We start from the raw sequence: 15706 nt of genomic DNA, 5'->3' as shown, positions 1-15706 counted from the left end.
ATGCCTTTGCTACAGAGCAGTTATAGATCAGGATCCCTATCACCTCAATAGTCCATTTTTAATTTATGCAGAGATTCATGACTTGAGATCTTCTTCTGCCTGATATATTGTCACCCCTCTTATTAGGAAAACCAAGACCAATTCCTAACAAACTTCTGTTCTCTCATGATTCCGTGGTTTCTTTACCTGAGATTTAGGAAACATCTAAAAACATACCTTTTTATTCATTGATCCTTCAAGCTAAGCCCTCCTACTGATGTCTTTGTGTGAGTACCAGGAAAATGGTATACTACATCGTATTGCCCTGTCTTTCAAAACTCTGTCTTGGAACTTCACAGCATGCCGGAGGACTTTTGGCACAAGGTCAACTAAAGTCTTGAGAGTGCCAACGCAAAGCCAGGAACGGCTGTATGTTGATGCCTCTTTTTGTTCATGAGAGAGGTGTGGCTCAGAACCAAGCAAGGTTAAGACTTTCCTGGTGTTACTAGATCTCAGCACTTGCAAGCATTAGCAGCCATGTTGGGTGAAACTCTCTTATTTAGGAGGCACTGCCCAGAAAGCAACAACCAGTTACTGTTGATGTCAATGAAGGTGGTGGTGCATAGGAGCTCATTTGAAGAAAAAAATCTTGCTCAAGGTAAATGCTTGAATTTGGTGGGTGAAAACGCCTCTCATCTGCAGACTTGCAAGTTCCGGTGTCGCAGAAAGACCCTCTTTCTATTCCTGTAATAGCTTTGGGCCACACAAACTAACTTTGTAGTTTCTCTGGGAAAGAACTTTGGCAGCCACTAGTTCTCTTGACTTTTCTGAATACAAGGTATTGAGATTTTCTAGAAGTGACTATGTACTTTACAATCTTGTGTGTGTGCTTAACCATAAGATATTACACATATTGGAGAATTGCAACAGGAATGGGTTTGATTCATGACCAAATTCATGAAAGAAATTCGGCTTCCCTTCTGAAAGCAGCATTGTTGTCCCCAAGTGGATAACGTTAGATGTAGAGTTGCAACTAAGTCGGACAGTAGAATCCATTTTATATGTGAGTGTATTGTGCAATAAAAAATAGTCCTAGTGTTGTTATGTTTTCTGAAATCCAATGATATATTAGCAATATCTTTGCGGGGATTCAGATAAGGTAGATTTCTGTATTCTCTTCCCTTCACTTAGATTTAAACCGAGTGATTACTTTCCTCCTTTGTTATGTTATGTTATGTTAACATTATTTGCTGTAGCGCGCAACTCACCTGGGGGCATCTCTACGCTGCTGCGGATCCTAACAGGAAACACGTATCAGATGGATCAGAATAAGTAAGCTTTGAGTAGTATCCTAAATTTACTGTATTTGGGAATGGATCGCAGGGTTAATGGAAGTTTGCTCCAATACCTTGGAGCAAGATAGGAGAAGGCCTTTCCCCCAGTGTGTGTTTGGGTGTGTGGGGGACACACAGTAAGGCTTTGTCGCTGGATCTAAGATTGCAACTAGGGGCGTAAGCTGTTATTTTTTTGGGAGATATAGCGGGCCTTTGCCTTTTAAGGTATTGTACGTGAGGCAACAGATTTTAAAATGGGATTGCTTCTTCACTGGTAGCCAATGCAGTTCCTTCAGCAAAGGCGCTGAGGTAGTTCAAAAAGGGCGGTTCAGAACTAGCTGCAGTATTCTGGACCCCCTGGAGCTTGGAGAGCAGTAATTCGCTAGCTTCTGCCAACAGGGTGTTTCCATAGTTCAGTCTGCTTATCCCCATGCCCTGGACCAGAAATCTATGGACAGTAGTGGGAAGGAAGGGAAATATTCTGCGCTGCGCTGCCTGAGAAACTGTTTTTATAGCTACAGTCCGCCTTTTTCTTTTTTTAACACATTTTTATTGCTTTGTACCACTGAAAAGCTGATCAGTTTGGGCAAAGGAATAAGTCATCACCAGAGGAAAAGCAATACAATTGTTGCACAAAAGTGTTAGTTCAGATATAAGCAGCATTTTGTGAAATGTGACAGTTCTTACAATACAGTAATTGAAAATCAGACCGTGCCTATCACAGTAAATAATCTGTCCTACCCTTCTGCCCCCACCCCCTCCAAACCCCTGCTGCATTCCAATTTCAGGAGCATGCTACAATTTATTTTCCCCGCACTGTAGAGGGCCACCACTCATTTTCCCACAGAGCAGTATATATACCAGGCCATCCTCCATTGATAACCGACATGCTTCAGGCATCCCCAGGGTTACGGTCAGAAAGTTTGGAACTATTTGGGGAATCAGCTTCAGGTTGTTTTAGACATTCTACTAAGGTATGCCACACTCTGGCCTTTTCTATTGTACTGCAACTTTCCTCACCTCCTGGAATAATACTGCGCTTTCATATCCAGCCCAAAGGAGGAGGACCTCACTCCATATGTCAAACTAGGAGCTCTTGGTAGCTTTCCATTTCATCTTGATCTCACGCTTTTCCAGTATTAGGACAAAGTCCACAACTTTCACAGTCATTTTATGTTTAACTGGTCGTGGGAAGCCCCCTAATAGACATGCTAGTGGAGCGCATGGGATTGTTCTTTCCGTAACTTAGCTGTTAAAGATCACTATCCCCTCCCAGAATTCCCACTGGTGGGGCATGCCCATAGCATGTAGAGTATTTCTGCTTCCTCTTCTCCACTTCTTGGGCATGCTACATATAGTGCTCCGAATGTCTGCATACATTTCCCTGTGGTAAGGTATGCCCTATGTAAAAAATAAAAAAATAATTGATTTGACTGGCATTGCGAGAGCCTGTATAAGTATTAGTATTGTGGCCCAATCTTAGTCTGTGATTGGAAGAGTCACGTCCTCTTCCCATTTTTGATGTAGTTCCTTCAGAGGCAGATTTATGTCCACTCTTAGCACTTGGTATAGAGGGTGACAGCCGGGACTTTGCCAGATGTGGTGCTACGGACCCGGCTACTTTGATGGGAGGAGGCTATTGCCGTTCCAGTTCTCCAGTGGTTCCAGAGGGACACTACTGCCTCTTGGAGTAGCAAAAATTGTCCTCGGGGTAGTTCGGAGATTTCCAAGAGCTCTTCAAATGACAGCAATGTGCCATCTCTGCAAAGGTCCCATACTTGACTTATGCCAAATTCTGCCCATTCTGTTAAGCCCCTCAGTGCTCCTGTATTGCTCAGGACTTCCATGCTCTGCAGCCAGATGTTGGGGAGTAAGGTAAGCGGGTACGGGTATGCTGTGGAGCCATTGATTAAACCACTGGATGTGGGCTGCCAGGTAGTAGACCTCAAAATCAGGTGCTGCTATTCCCCAGTGGCTACAGTCTTCCTTGTGCAATGTTTTTGTTCATAAGTACCAGCCTTCCTACCGAGGTCAGGGCCATTTTCCATGTCAAATTTACTTCCATTACCACCACTCTCTGTTCTGTCAAGTCTTGACTAGTCTAGTAATTTAGAAGTTTATGAGAGGATTTGGGCGTTGACTGGGGGCAATCCCAGGGGCGTAACACAGGCCCCCGCAGCCCACGCATTGCGGGGGCCCCCCGCGCGCCAGGGGCCCCGTGCTCCAGGGGCCCCCTCACTTACTTCATGATTAATTGAATGGTGTGCGGTGCACAGTGCGCACGGCAACTTTAATTAATTAAATGGTGTGCAAGGCATGCATGCCTGGGCCCCCACCGGGCCTCAGAAGCTAATTACTCATGGTGCGTGCGCAGAGGCTTGCCCCTGTCTGCCTCTGAGGCTCTTAAATAAATGGTGCCCGGTCCCAGCCGAGGCCCCCTGAGGGTCTTCATAAATGGTGAGAGGCTCTTTATATTAAGTGGTGCGTCACTGTCAGGGTGGGTGCGCGCGGCGCGTAGTTGGTTCCGCAACGCATCTCCAGGGTTGGGCAGGGCTGGTGACATGCGCATTGAGCACGAGCAATTGAAAGTGCGCGTGAGACTGTTGTGGGACATCCCAAGAAGCCCCAGCCACGCTCCTAAGCAAGACTGTCAGAAGTCCGTTACCAGTCCTGTCCGTCACCGGCCATAGTTTAACTTAATTTATTACTGCCCCCCTCCCCCGTCCTTCCTAGCCCTGACCTGCCCCTGCCTTCTGCTGCCTGCCCGTCCCGGACCGCTCGCGCCGAACTCTGAAGCTGCAGGCCAGGCCCCCAGGTCAGGTGAGTCTCTGGGCCGAGCCTATTAGCAGAAGTGTCTGTCTATGGGTGGTGGCAAGGACCCTAGGAGTATCAGTGGGTGGCGGGGTGGTAATCAGATCATTTGGATTGGAATGGGGGAGGGCTGCGGGCCTCATGGTGGGGCAGGGGCCCGCCCAGGCCCGGGCCGTCAATAAAAGTAAAACATAGTGTGTCTGTCTTATGCCGCTCACCTCTGTTCTTTGGCTTCTTAGCCTTCCTCGCTCGATAACCTCATAATTCGACTGCTACGTACCAGAAGCCATGGCATTTAACGAAATGCCAGCCGAAATAAGGCAGTCAAGAGTATGTCTTAATTGTACGTGCTATCCCGAATCATGGGGGTCATTTTGCTGCTTTGACGAAATGTACATTTTGACACAGCTCGGCCTTGCACTGGGATGCGCCCACAAAATGAAATCTCTCAATAGACGCACATTAGAGCTACGATAATGCATTTCGTATAAAAAATGATGGCAGTTCTTTCAGAATAGCTTAGATTTGATCCCTAGATGATCAAGATGCATGTGTACTGTTACGCAATATGCGTGCTGAGGTTTTATGCTGAAACGATGTATAATCACGGCTTAATTTAGACTTAAAATATTAAACAAATACATATTTGCTGGGGCACAACGATTTTCCTCCGAGTCAGCAGCTGGAATAGCTGAATGGCAGGTTTGCAATATACCAAAGGCTGCTTCGTTGTGAGGCCCCTCACTTGCTAGCCCGCCACCACACACTTCATGTTACCACAGTACACTTCTACAGGAGTTTTCTCATACATTCGCTAACTCTTTGTATCTGTTTTTCTCTTCCTGCTTTTTCTCAATTTTCTGCCATTCTCTCTCTTGTTCCGAGTCAAACTTTTATGAAAAGCAAGTTCCCAAAAACAAGTGCAGGTGCACACCAGCTGTAAAAATGAAGCACTGTTTATGGAATAGTGAGTTAACAAATTTAAATGTTAAAAAATTAGTTAAATCACCATTCGAAAATATAATTTGGTAATTATATGGTTGAAAGAATCTTAACAGGAGCGGCTGCATGAAACCACGTTTCAGTGAAGCCAAAAGAACCCGGCCTATAACAGGAAGGAATGTTACATATGGAGAAAGAATATGTCATTACTGACCAGGCATGACAACAGGACACTTCGTGGGTGCTCAGGTAACCTAATGGATGTCTTCTTGCAGTCAATTATAGTAAAGATGTTGTGAAGGGGGATGTAAATCAAGGGAATAGAAAATGTTACTCATGGGAATATTTAGACACATGAGACCCTGACGTTGTTCGGTGGTGTAGCTATGGGGTGACTGGCAGATCTGTGAAACATTTGTCCTCGTGCACCAATCTGCCAAAGATTATAACATATAATATTATATCAGCAGTGCGGATGGTCTCCCAATCGCTGCTGTTGTATGGCATGGCTGCAGAAGGCTCCGGTACCAGACAGATTAAAGGAATATCAATAATCAGGAGGCCCTGAACGTGACATTTGTGTTCACAAAAAAAAAACATGCACACAGCATAGCCTCCCTTTCAAAGGCTGGCCGGAGAGCATGAATCAAGCCACATGAGGGGGCGGTTGCTAAAGGAGGGCAGGAAGGCAGTGACATGAGCTAAGTGGGGGGATACAACCAAGAATGGAAAATAAACGTGCTCCCGTGTGCCGCTTTGCTCCTGGGGTTTTAAATGCAGAACAATATGTAATGAACGTTCTCCGATTATGAGTTCAGTGCTTACCTGCAGAATACCCAACATTTGTGCCCAAGAATCTTTCTCTACCAGTGTTTCCTTGTGTCTATGTTGGTCACGGCCCAGGCAGTAACCAACGAATAAACAAAAAGTCAAGCATCTAAACAAGTCAAAACTTTTTTTTTTCTTCACAACTAAATATTCATGTTTTATCTTTAATTTTGGAAATCATCAACAAGATCTCTAAGTCGACATTTCCGAACTGTGGAAAGCAGCTCTGATGTCATCGCAGTAAATTTTAAAATGTTCATTAAACATTAGCACTGGTGAAAAGGAGTATAAAAGATCAGCCTTCTTAGCCGTGTCAGAGTAAGCGCGACAGCGAAATTGTTAAAAGTGTCAGAGAAACAGCATATGGAATGTAAATAAGAGAAGATAATGTAAATGAAGTTAAGGTGAGCGAGAGCAGAAGCAAGAGGCTATTGAGAAGGGCAAGTAAAAGGGGATTTCAAATAAAATGAGAACTTGGATAGACTGAAAAACTGTGTGAGGGGAGTGTCAGAGGAGGGTTTCAGCACGTCTGCGCGAGTTGAATGCTAGGTGTGTGGAACACAAACGAGGTTCTAGATCACAGTCAGGTAAGACTAGAAGATGAAAAAAGTGAGGAAGTAATGCAGAGGGGAGGTCAGTGAGATGACTGTCAGGAGAGAGAAGTGTGTGCGTGTATGTATGCGTGTGGTAGAGGAAGGCGAGACGTGGGGTAAGACAACTCACTGTGCCATTGGAGCTAAGCTACACTTGACTAAAGAGCCTCAATCAGAACGAAACCAGTCTTGGGTTGCTAGTGTTCCCGTTCATACAGGGCCTGGAAACAGGTTATAGGAGGAAGTACCAGAGAATGTAGGAGGGATAGAGGGTGTAAGAGGGGGAAAAGGAGAAGAGTGTGACAGTGTGTGTGAGACGTTGGTGGAATAAAAGAGGGCAAGGAAGGGCGGTGTAAATGGAAAGTAAGAGGGGGGTGAGGGAAAGAAAATGGAAAGAGAAATTAAAGTGTAACAAGAGGAAGGTGAGAAGAAAAAGCATTGAAAGCCAAAGGGGTGACCATGAGAGAGAGAAAAGCCAGAAAGAGAGGTAGATAAATAAAGGTTAGAAAGAGGGATAACAGCTAATATAGTGAAAATGACTCGATCACAAGTGGCAATGGAGGGAGTAAACAGAAAAGCAATACAGAGGCACAATTCTTGCCATTTTATCTTAATATGGACCTACTGGACAGCACTGTCTATATCTCCAGCCCCTTTTGTAACATAAGAAGAGTATTTCTCTGTATAGGGACAGTAAACACACATATAAACAGATGCAATAACTTAAAATATGGCAACAGTAGGATTTAGAGTGTCCTCAGCATGCCTTTCAGTATATGACTGTAACATTGTTGACTTTAATAAAGAAGGTGTGAAAGAGAATGACAGCAAATATGGTGATATGCAATGTACAAGAGTAAAAGACGATATAGACGCATTTCATTTCAATGTTGGAGGTTTCAAATCAAAATACACTAGATGTCTCAGTGGTAGGGCAAAATGGTAGGTGGTGGGCAAGGCCGGGCCGCCAGGGGTGGGGGGGCCCCCTCCAAAAAACAAGTAATGGCAGATACGTCTGGAATCCTGACGTATCTGTCTGCGCTAAAGTCATGCATTGCTGCAGTTGTGTCACAAGCATGACACAACTCCAGCAATGCATGGGGCCGCCCTTTTCATGTGGCACTGCCTCACCCTTACGCCTGCGTAGGGTACTGACTGAGTGCCGTCCTACAATTGTGGCAGTGAAATCTGATGGATTTTACGGTGCCACTCCTATGAGGCCTTGTCGCGTGAGAACGCACACCCAGCATACATCAGACCTGATGCAGGTATGATGTGGCACAGGGCTTCACAAGGCCACGCATATGCCTACATGCCTCACTTTGCAAATACAGCACATCGTGGTGCTAGATTTTGCCTGGTCTTTTCTTGAGGGGTGCCAGGGTGTCGGCACAGTTGGAGATCCATCGGTGGCGGTTGTGTGCTGCGGTGCTATTGCCTGTAAGCATTGACGGAGTGTTGAAGTTGAGGGGGTTGAAGAGAAGTTCTTCATGGGCCTTGATCCTGCTGCAAGGGGGGCGATGATGATGGTGTACGGTGATGTACAGTGGGCATGCTGAATACATGATGTACACTATTATGGTGGGTCCAGGAGAGTCTGGTGGGGTGGCTTTAGTTGAAGTTTCCGCTGGTGGAGGAGACGTACTCTACCGTGTGTCCTGCTATATGGCTTGCTGTGGTGACTAGCTGCTTGAGTCTGATGTTCTGTTTAATTCAGATGCTCTGTCCATCACCACCCCCTTTTCTGAATCGTTTTGGCCACTGTAGGAGTGGCAGGGTATACTCAGATGTGAGTCCCTTGCTCACTGCACCATCAGGATTCAAGCAAGCCGGGCCGAAGACGGCTGCAATGCCAGAAACCGGTCCCCGGAAGCTTGTTTCCTTTCCAGTAAAGAATTGGCTTGGTAGTTTGGTCTGCCCTGTTCCCATGATGCGCTGGGCCAGGGACAGACTAATTTGCATGTAGCCAGGTTCTGAGCTGGGATGGTGCACTGAGCTAAAAAACGGTGATGGATCAAGCCCTGATCTTTTGACTGGGTATGAGTGTTCTGTTTAATTCAGATGCCCTGTCCATCACCACCCCCTTTTCTGAATCGTTTTGGTCACTATAGGAGTGGCAGGGTATACTAAGATGTGAGTCCCTTGCTCACTGCACAATCAGGATTCAAGCAAGCCGGGCCGAAGACGGCTGCAATGCCAGAAACCGGTCCCCCGAAGCTTGTTTCCTTTCCAGTAAAGAATTGGCTTGGTAGTTTGGTCTGCCCTGTTCCCATGATGCACTGGGCCAGGGACAGACTAATTTGCATGTAGCCAGGTTCTGAGCTGGGATGGTGCAGTGAGCTAAAAAACAGTGATGGATCAAGCCCTGATCTTTTGACTGGGTATGAGTGTTCTGCTTAATTCAGATGCTCTGTCCATCACCACCCCCTTTTCCGAATCGTTTTGGCCACTATAGGAGTGGCAGGGTATACTCAGATGTGAGTCCCTTGCTCACTGCATCATCAGGATTCAAGCAAGCCGGGCCGAAGACGGCTGCAATGCCAGAAACCGGTCCCCGAAAGCTTGTTTCCTTTCCAGTAGAGAATTGGCTTGGTAGTTTGGTCTGCCCTGTTCCCATGATGCACTGGGCCAGGGACAGACTAATTTGCATGTAGCCAGGTTCTGAGCTGGGATGGTGCAGTGAGCTAAAAAACGGTGATGAATCAAGCCCTGATCTTTTGACTGGGTATGAGTGTTCTGTTTAATTCAGATGCTCTGTCCATCACCACCCCCTTTTCTGAATCGTCTGATGTTGGTGAGCTTTCCCAGGAAGGGGTGGTGTTCTGGTCACTGGGGTTATCCAGGGGGAAGTAGAGTTTTGCTGGTGGATTGGAGAGCCTGGGTGCAATGAGGTCTACAATGGGATTGGAAAATGGGGGTCCATGGCCGGGGAGCATGCAGATGAGGGTGCCGCAGAGGATGGAGTTGGGGTTTGTCCAGATCTGGAAGTTGAGGTGTTCCATGGTCACAGCTGGGTCATTAGAGTGCGTGGTCAGTCGGAGTGTGCTTCTGTAGGTGACGGCAATGCCTCCTTCTGGGCGGTTGGGTGGTCCTTGCGGGTAATTTAGTAGCCGTGAGTGATGGCGATGGTGATGTCCAATCCAGAGCAGACGTTGGTCCTGGCAGGCATGTGGCATCCAGGGCTGATGGCGAGGAGGGTTCTGGCATCGTAACAGTGGAGTGTCCAAGATTAAGGGGACTTGGTGCTGATCGTGGTCCAGGGCAGATGGATGCAGGCAGGCTTGCCCATGGCTTGCCTTTGGCATGGGAGACATCCATTACAATGCAGGCATTACATTGTAATACCTTTACACCGCAACTACAACAACACAGGTGTATTTACATCGCATTCCATTCCAATGCATTGTGAGGTTAATAAGGGTGTTTTTTACGTTTTAGGGTGGGTATGGATTTCGGGGGTCAGAGATTACATTTGGGGCATTTTATGTGGTAAAATATGACATTTGGGGGCTGTTTTGGGGTCAAATATGAATCTTAGGGTGTGTTTTGGGGGTCAAAGATGAATTTTAGGGTCCAGGGTGTGTTTTAGGGTGCAAGGGTTAGTTTTAGGGTTGCACTCACTGAAGTGAGAATAGTAATTTTTTCATCTCCGCTATCCAGCACTTTCCGTACTGTTACAATATGTGTAGTATTAGAATGCATTGTAATGGAATGCAATGTAATTGTATGCATCGTAGCTTCATATATACGTTTGTCACACCAGTGGTACGCCCACTGCGCATGGGCGCACAGCACCCGCCATAGAGAAGTGCTGCGGGGGGGGGATTGGACAGCTGGGAGGTGGGAAATACCAGAAAAGACACTGTATGGGGTGGGGACGCAGGGGTGTGTGTGAGTCAGCGCGTGTTGTAAAATTTTAAATGAAAGACATCTTATTTTGAGGCCGGGTTCCGTGTCTTCGTTGCTCCTGCTCTCCTAAGTCTTCTTAAAAGCAGTGGGGTGATGCTCTTCTGTCATTGCGGATGAGCTGCCACTGGGGGTGCATCACACCAGGTGCTGGGCCTGGGTGACTCGACCCCCGGTCCTCCTCTGCTACGCATCCCACCTTCTTCTTACCTGGGCATTGACACCGTGGTGCAATCTTCTGCACTCTTTCCAAATCTGTGACTCAGCCATCAGGAGTCTCAACCAGGTGGGATTTCACAAGCCTGGGTACAGCAATCACCGCCAAGTCTCCTGGGGAACCTCCCAATGCAGGTGATACAGTAGGGCACCCTTAGGAGTGAAGATACAGTGCTCCTGCCACACAAATTATGCGCAGCTCAGGGGCCTCACCTTCCAGAGCATCCGGCCAGCACAAATTCATCCAACCTGTGATGCAGAGAGGCGATGCCCACCATTGGTAATTCCCTCTGTGCACACCAGTGTAGTAGTGGATCGTAGTATGCGATGCAGCCCCCCCTACGTTGGTCCACCATTTACAGCTCCAAGGGGCTCAAGGCGGTCTTCTCACACAGGTCAGCAACGTGTCTCTGTGGGCCCTGCCAGACTTCACCACCAAGTAAGGGTGATTGCCGCACCTCAATGTCTACCGCACTGCTCATCGACTCCACAGCACCTCCGCATCCCACTCCGGGCGCGGGACCAACGATTCATCCCGGCTCCAGACGCAAGACCAGCGAGGCATCCATGCTCCAGATGCACGACTCGCGAGGCATCCAGGCTCCAGACACAAGACCAGCGAGGCATCCATGCTCCAGATGCACGACTCGCGAGGCATCCAGGCTCCAGACGCAGGATCAGCTAGGCCTCTGGGCCCCAGGGTTTGTCTGCGCTTTAAAGGTTTTTGATGCCATGGTGTTGCGAAGAGTGCACGATGAGAAGTGATGCATCACTGGTATTGCATCTTGGTGCATGTCTTTTCATGGATGTGGCCCTGCATTTCCTCTTCCCCTGGGACTCTGGCTGGTCATCCTGGATGTTGAGGGCATTGAGGGAGATGTTGATCTATGCTGCACTGGGCCCTGGCTGCTCCATTCTGCATTTAATTGTTTTCTTGGCTATTTCTCATTGGAAGACGACAATTTTTGACTAAAGAGGCAAAAAAACTCACATTGTGGTGACTAAAATGCGTTTTTCCCCCCACTAATGGGCCTTTTGTTAGCTTTCGCCCGCTAACGCTGGAATTTCTATCACCATCATGCTAATGTTATCGGCAGTTTTCACCCCGATCCATGAAGCTATCGTCATGTAGCGACGTCTTGTGAATACGTCACTAATAAGGCATTAGTTTTCAGCTGTACACAGCGGTAAGAAAACTGCCGCTAGCTAGCGGTAGTTATTGCCAGACCTTGTACATATGCCCCCTTATTTTTTGCTTTCCAAAACAAAATCCTAAACTTGGAGATTGCTTTGACAAACAGAAACAAAACTTCCTTCACAACGCCTGGAGATTTTCCCAACTTGTGGGGGCAATTTCTTTGGTTTCAAGTTCAAGACCAACAGCCTTTCTGTAGATGTCTTGAACAAGAAACAAGCACATTGCAATAACGGTCCTAAATAGGACGGATGCTATGATGAACTTTGTCTGATGGGCCAATATCCACTGAGCCATCAGTAAAAAATATCCATCAGAGAAGCCACAAAGGGCTTTTCAGGCATAAACAGGACCCTTCCCTAACTCTGAAAATGTGATTGCATCCTCTATGTGGTAGATGGGATTGGATATGCATCATATTTATGGAGTTTGCTTCTGCCAAAATCTAAATAAGCCCCTAGATACAAATATCTTTTGTGTCGTTTTTCGCTTTGTGTCAAACTTGGAATAATGCTTCAATGTGATAAAAAAAAGACACACTGGGCCCGATTCCAGTGCTTAATGAGTAAAAAAGTAAGTGCTAAGGCCCTCGTCAGGGTGCCACTACAGCTTTCACCACCCACTGCCTGTGACAGTGCTTCCAATGTTGGTATCTGCGGGTAAGTGTGACAATCCAGACTTTTTGAGTCCCCCAAAACTATAAGAATGGCTTGGGCGGCAGGTATTTTAGTTGTTTTAAATGTATATTGAATTAATAAATAACTGTTTTTCTTCCCATCTCTATATAACATAAACAGTTCTACCATGTGGCAGCTGTCATAAGTGCCGGTGTTGACAATTAAGTGTGGGTGCCGAGCATCGGACACCACTGGATCAAATTAAGGACTGCCTGATAAGTGCTAGGGCCCTCGTCATGGTGCCACTACAGCTTTCACCACCCACTGCCTGTGCCAGTGCTTCCAATGTTGGTATCTGCGGGTAAGTGTGACAATCCAGACTATTTGAGTCCCCCAAAACTATAAGAATGGCTTGGGCGGCAGGTATATTAGTTGTTTTAAATGTATATTGAATTATTAAATAACTGTTTTTCTTCTCATCTCTACATAACATAAACAGTGCTACCATGTGGCAGCCGTCATAAGTGCCGGTGTTGACAATTAAGTGTGGGTGCTGAGCATCGGACACCACTGGCTCAAATTAAGGACTGCCTGATACACAAAGATACACTTAGACCAAAGGTCTAAGTTTAGACCTGATGTCTAAGTTCAGACCAAAAGTCTAACTTTACTAGTAGTAAATTTTGACTTTTGGTCTAAGTTTAGAACAAAAGCCTAACTTTGCCACTCAAAGTTAGACTTTTGGTCTAAGTTAGACCTTAGTTCTTACTTCTAGTAAAGTACGGTTTTTGGTGTAACCGTAGACCAAATGTCGAACTTTACCTCTAGTAAAGTTAGACTTTAGGTCTAAACTTAGTCTTCAGGTCTAAACTTAAACTTTTGGTTTACCTTGTTTACCAATGAGAATCGGGTGATGCAACAGTGCTCAAGACAGTCTTGGATTGGCTATATTATGGTATGTCTCATTAACAGTTACTAAACTTTAGTAAAAATAGTAAAGCTTGCCATGCAGCAGGCATTATGAACAAATATTTAAATGAAACACACAACACAAACTTTAATAATTGTTAAGAAATCTAGCTGCTAAAAATATAAGATGGCAGGCTGGTCTTGAGACAGAGTGGACAAAGGGGTATCTTCTTCTAATCCACATGCACCTGCCATTGAATGTTTAGTGTTTAGGAGAAACATACAAGGAATGTTTGGAAGAAACAGCACACCACCAATAAACAACCTTAAGCACATCTCAGCACACCAACCCACCTCATCACATCTTCTCTCCCCATTGGGCTTTACCATATATGCACACTCTACCTACCCTAGACTGCTACCAATATAGACAACTTCTTACAATTAATCTTGCAATCCTTGATGCCTGGAGAATGACTATAAACATGTCACATGTGTAAAGTAACATGATACTCGCAATCATATACCATCTTTAATCTAACAAATAGAGCTGCTGCTTTGTAAGTCACACTGTATTTTGAAAGTATGTATAATATATTCCTGGTACCTGCTTAAGCTCTCTCTCTGCCAAATGCAGTGTAAACTCTATCATTTGTACTTTTCTATTGCTGAATTAATGGTAGGGTTTTCTTCAGCGTTACCAATGCCTTCTTTGTCTGGCCAGTGTGTGTGTGAGTGTGTGTGTGTGTGTGTGTGCGTTTGCTATTCGCAATGATTTGTCTTTGTGCTCCATGTTCTCCATGTTTTCAATCAATCAATCAATCAGTGCACTACTTACAGGTGAGGGTCTCAAGGCGCTGAGGGAAGGGGGTGCCGCTACTGCTCGAAGAGCCAGGTCTTGAGGAGTCTTCTGAAGGGGAGCAGGTCTTGGGTCTGCCGTAGGTGGGTAGGTAGGGTGTTCCAAGTCTTGGCGGCGAGAAAGGAGAAGGCTCTTCTGCCGGTGGTCATTCGTTGGATGCGGGGGACAGTGGCAAGGGCGAGGCTGGCAGACCGGACCTTGCGGGTGGGGGTGTAGAAGCGGAGTCTGCTATTGAGGTAGGCTGGTCCGGTGTTGTGGAGTGCTTTGTCTGCGTGGGTGAGGAGCTTGAAGGTGATCCTCTTGTCGACAGGGAGCCAGTGTAGCTCTCTCAGGTGTACGGTGATGTGGCTGCGGCGGGGACGTACAGGATCAGTCGGGCGGAGGCACTTTGGATGCGTTGTAGTCGTCTCAGGTGTTTGGCCGAGATTCTTGTATAGAGAGCGTTGCCGTTGTCCAGCCTGCTGCTGACGAGGGCCTGTGTCACCGTTCTTCTTGTTTCAGTAGGGATCCACTTGTAGATCCTGCGGGAGCATGTGGAGGGTGTTATAGCAGGAGGAGGAGACTGCTTTGACCTGCTTTGACATGGATAGGGAGGAGTCGAGGATGAATCCTAGATTGCGTGTGTGGTCGGTGGGTCTTGGTGCTATTCCCAGCGTGGTCGGCCACCAGGAGTCGTCCCAGGCAGAGGGGGTGGGTTCGAGGATGAGGACCTCCGTCTTGTCCGAGTTCAGCTTCAGACGGCTGCTCCTCATCCAATCAGCGATGGCCTTTATTCCCTTGTGGAGTTTACTTTTGGTGGTTTGCGGGTCCTTGGTGAGGGAGAGGATGAGCTGGGTGTCGTCGGCATAGGAGATGATGTTGAGGTCGTGCTGGTGGGTCACTTGTGCAAGGGGGGCCATGTAGACGTTGAACAGCGTCGGGCTGAGGGAGGAGCCCTGGGGTACGCCGCAGGTGATGTCGGTGGCTGCGGAACAGAAGGGGGGAGTCGGATGCTCTGGGTTCTGCTGGTGAGGAAGAACGTGGTCCAGTTCAGGGCCTTCTCCTGGATTCTGGATTCTTGGAGGCGTGTTTTGACCGTGGCAGACCGTGTCGAAGGCGGCTGACAGGTCCAGGAGGATGAGGGCTAATGTTTCGCCATTGTCTAGTTGGCACCTGATGTCGTCTGTGGCGGCGATGAGGGCTGTCTCGGTGCTGTGGTTCCATCTGAATCCGGACTGGGACGGGTCTAGGATGTTGTTGTCCTCGAGGTGGCGGGCCAGTTGCATGTTGACGATTTTCTTGATGACCTTCACCGGGAACGGGAGCAGGCAGATGGGCCGGACGGACGTTTTTGAGGTCCTTGGGGTCCGCCTTGGGCTTCTTGAGGAGAGCGCTGATGTCAGCGTGCTTCCAGCTTTCCAGGAATGTCGCTGTCTCGAGGGAGATGTTGATGACTTTCCGTAGTTGTGGTGAGATGGCTGCGTATGCTTTGTTGAATATGTGGTATGGGCAGGGATCTGATAGTGATCCTGAATGGA

At 47.1% G+C, this 15706-nt stretch overlaps 1 long non-coding RNA gene across 3 annotated transcripts in view; it reads left to right on the top strand.

Moving 5' to 3' along the window:
- The first annotated feature begins 3933 nt into the window (after window positions 1-3933).
- LOC144772034 (uncharacterized) overlaps window positions 3934-15706 on the top strand; it is an 83160-nt gene continuing 71387 nt past the window's right edge. For all 3 annotated transcript variants that reach the window (XR_013599607.1, XR_013599606.1, XR_013599608.1), the window contains exons 1-3: window positions 3934-4133; window positions 5172-5315; window positions 12602-12782. This is a non-coding gene — a long non-coding RNA (uncharacterized LOC144772034). The remainder of the gene's footprint in view (window positions 4134-5171; window positions 5316-12601; window positions 12783-15706) is intronic.

This window comes from Lissotriton helveticus, chromosome 8, assembly GCF_964261635.1.
Source record: "Lissotriton helveticus chromosome 8, aLisHel1.1, whole genome shotgun sequence".
NCBI classification, from domain to species: Eukaryota; Metazoa; Chordata; class Amphibia; order Caudata; family Salamandridae; genus Lissotriton; species Lissotriton helveticus.
The sequence above is the reverse complement of the archived record's forward strand: the minus strand, read 5'-3'. Positions and strand labels throughout refer to the sequence as shown.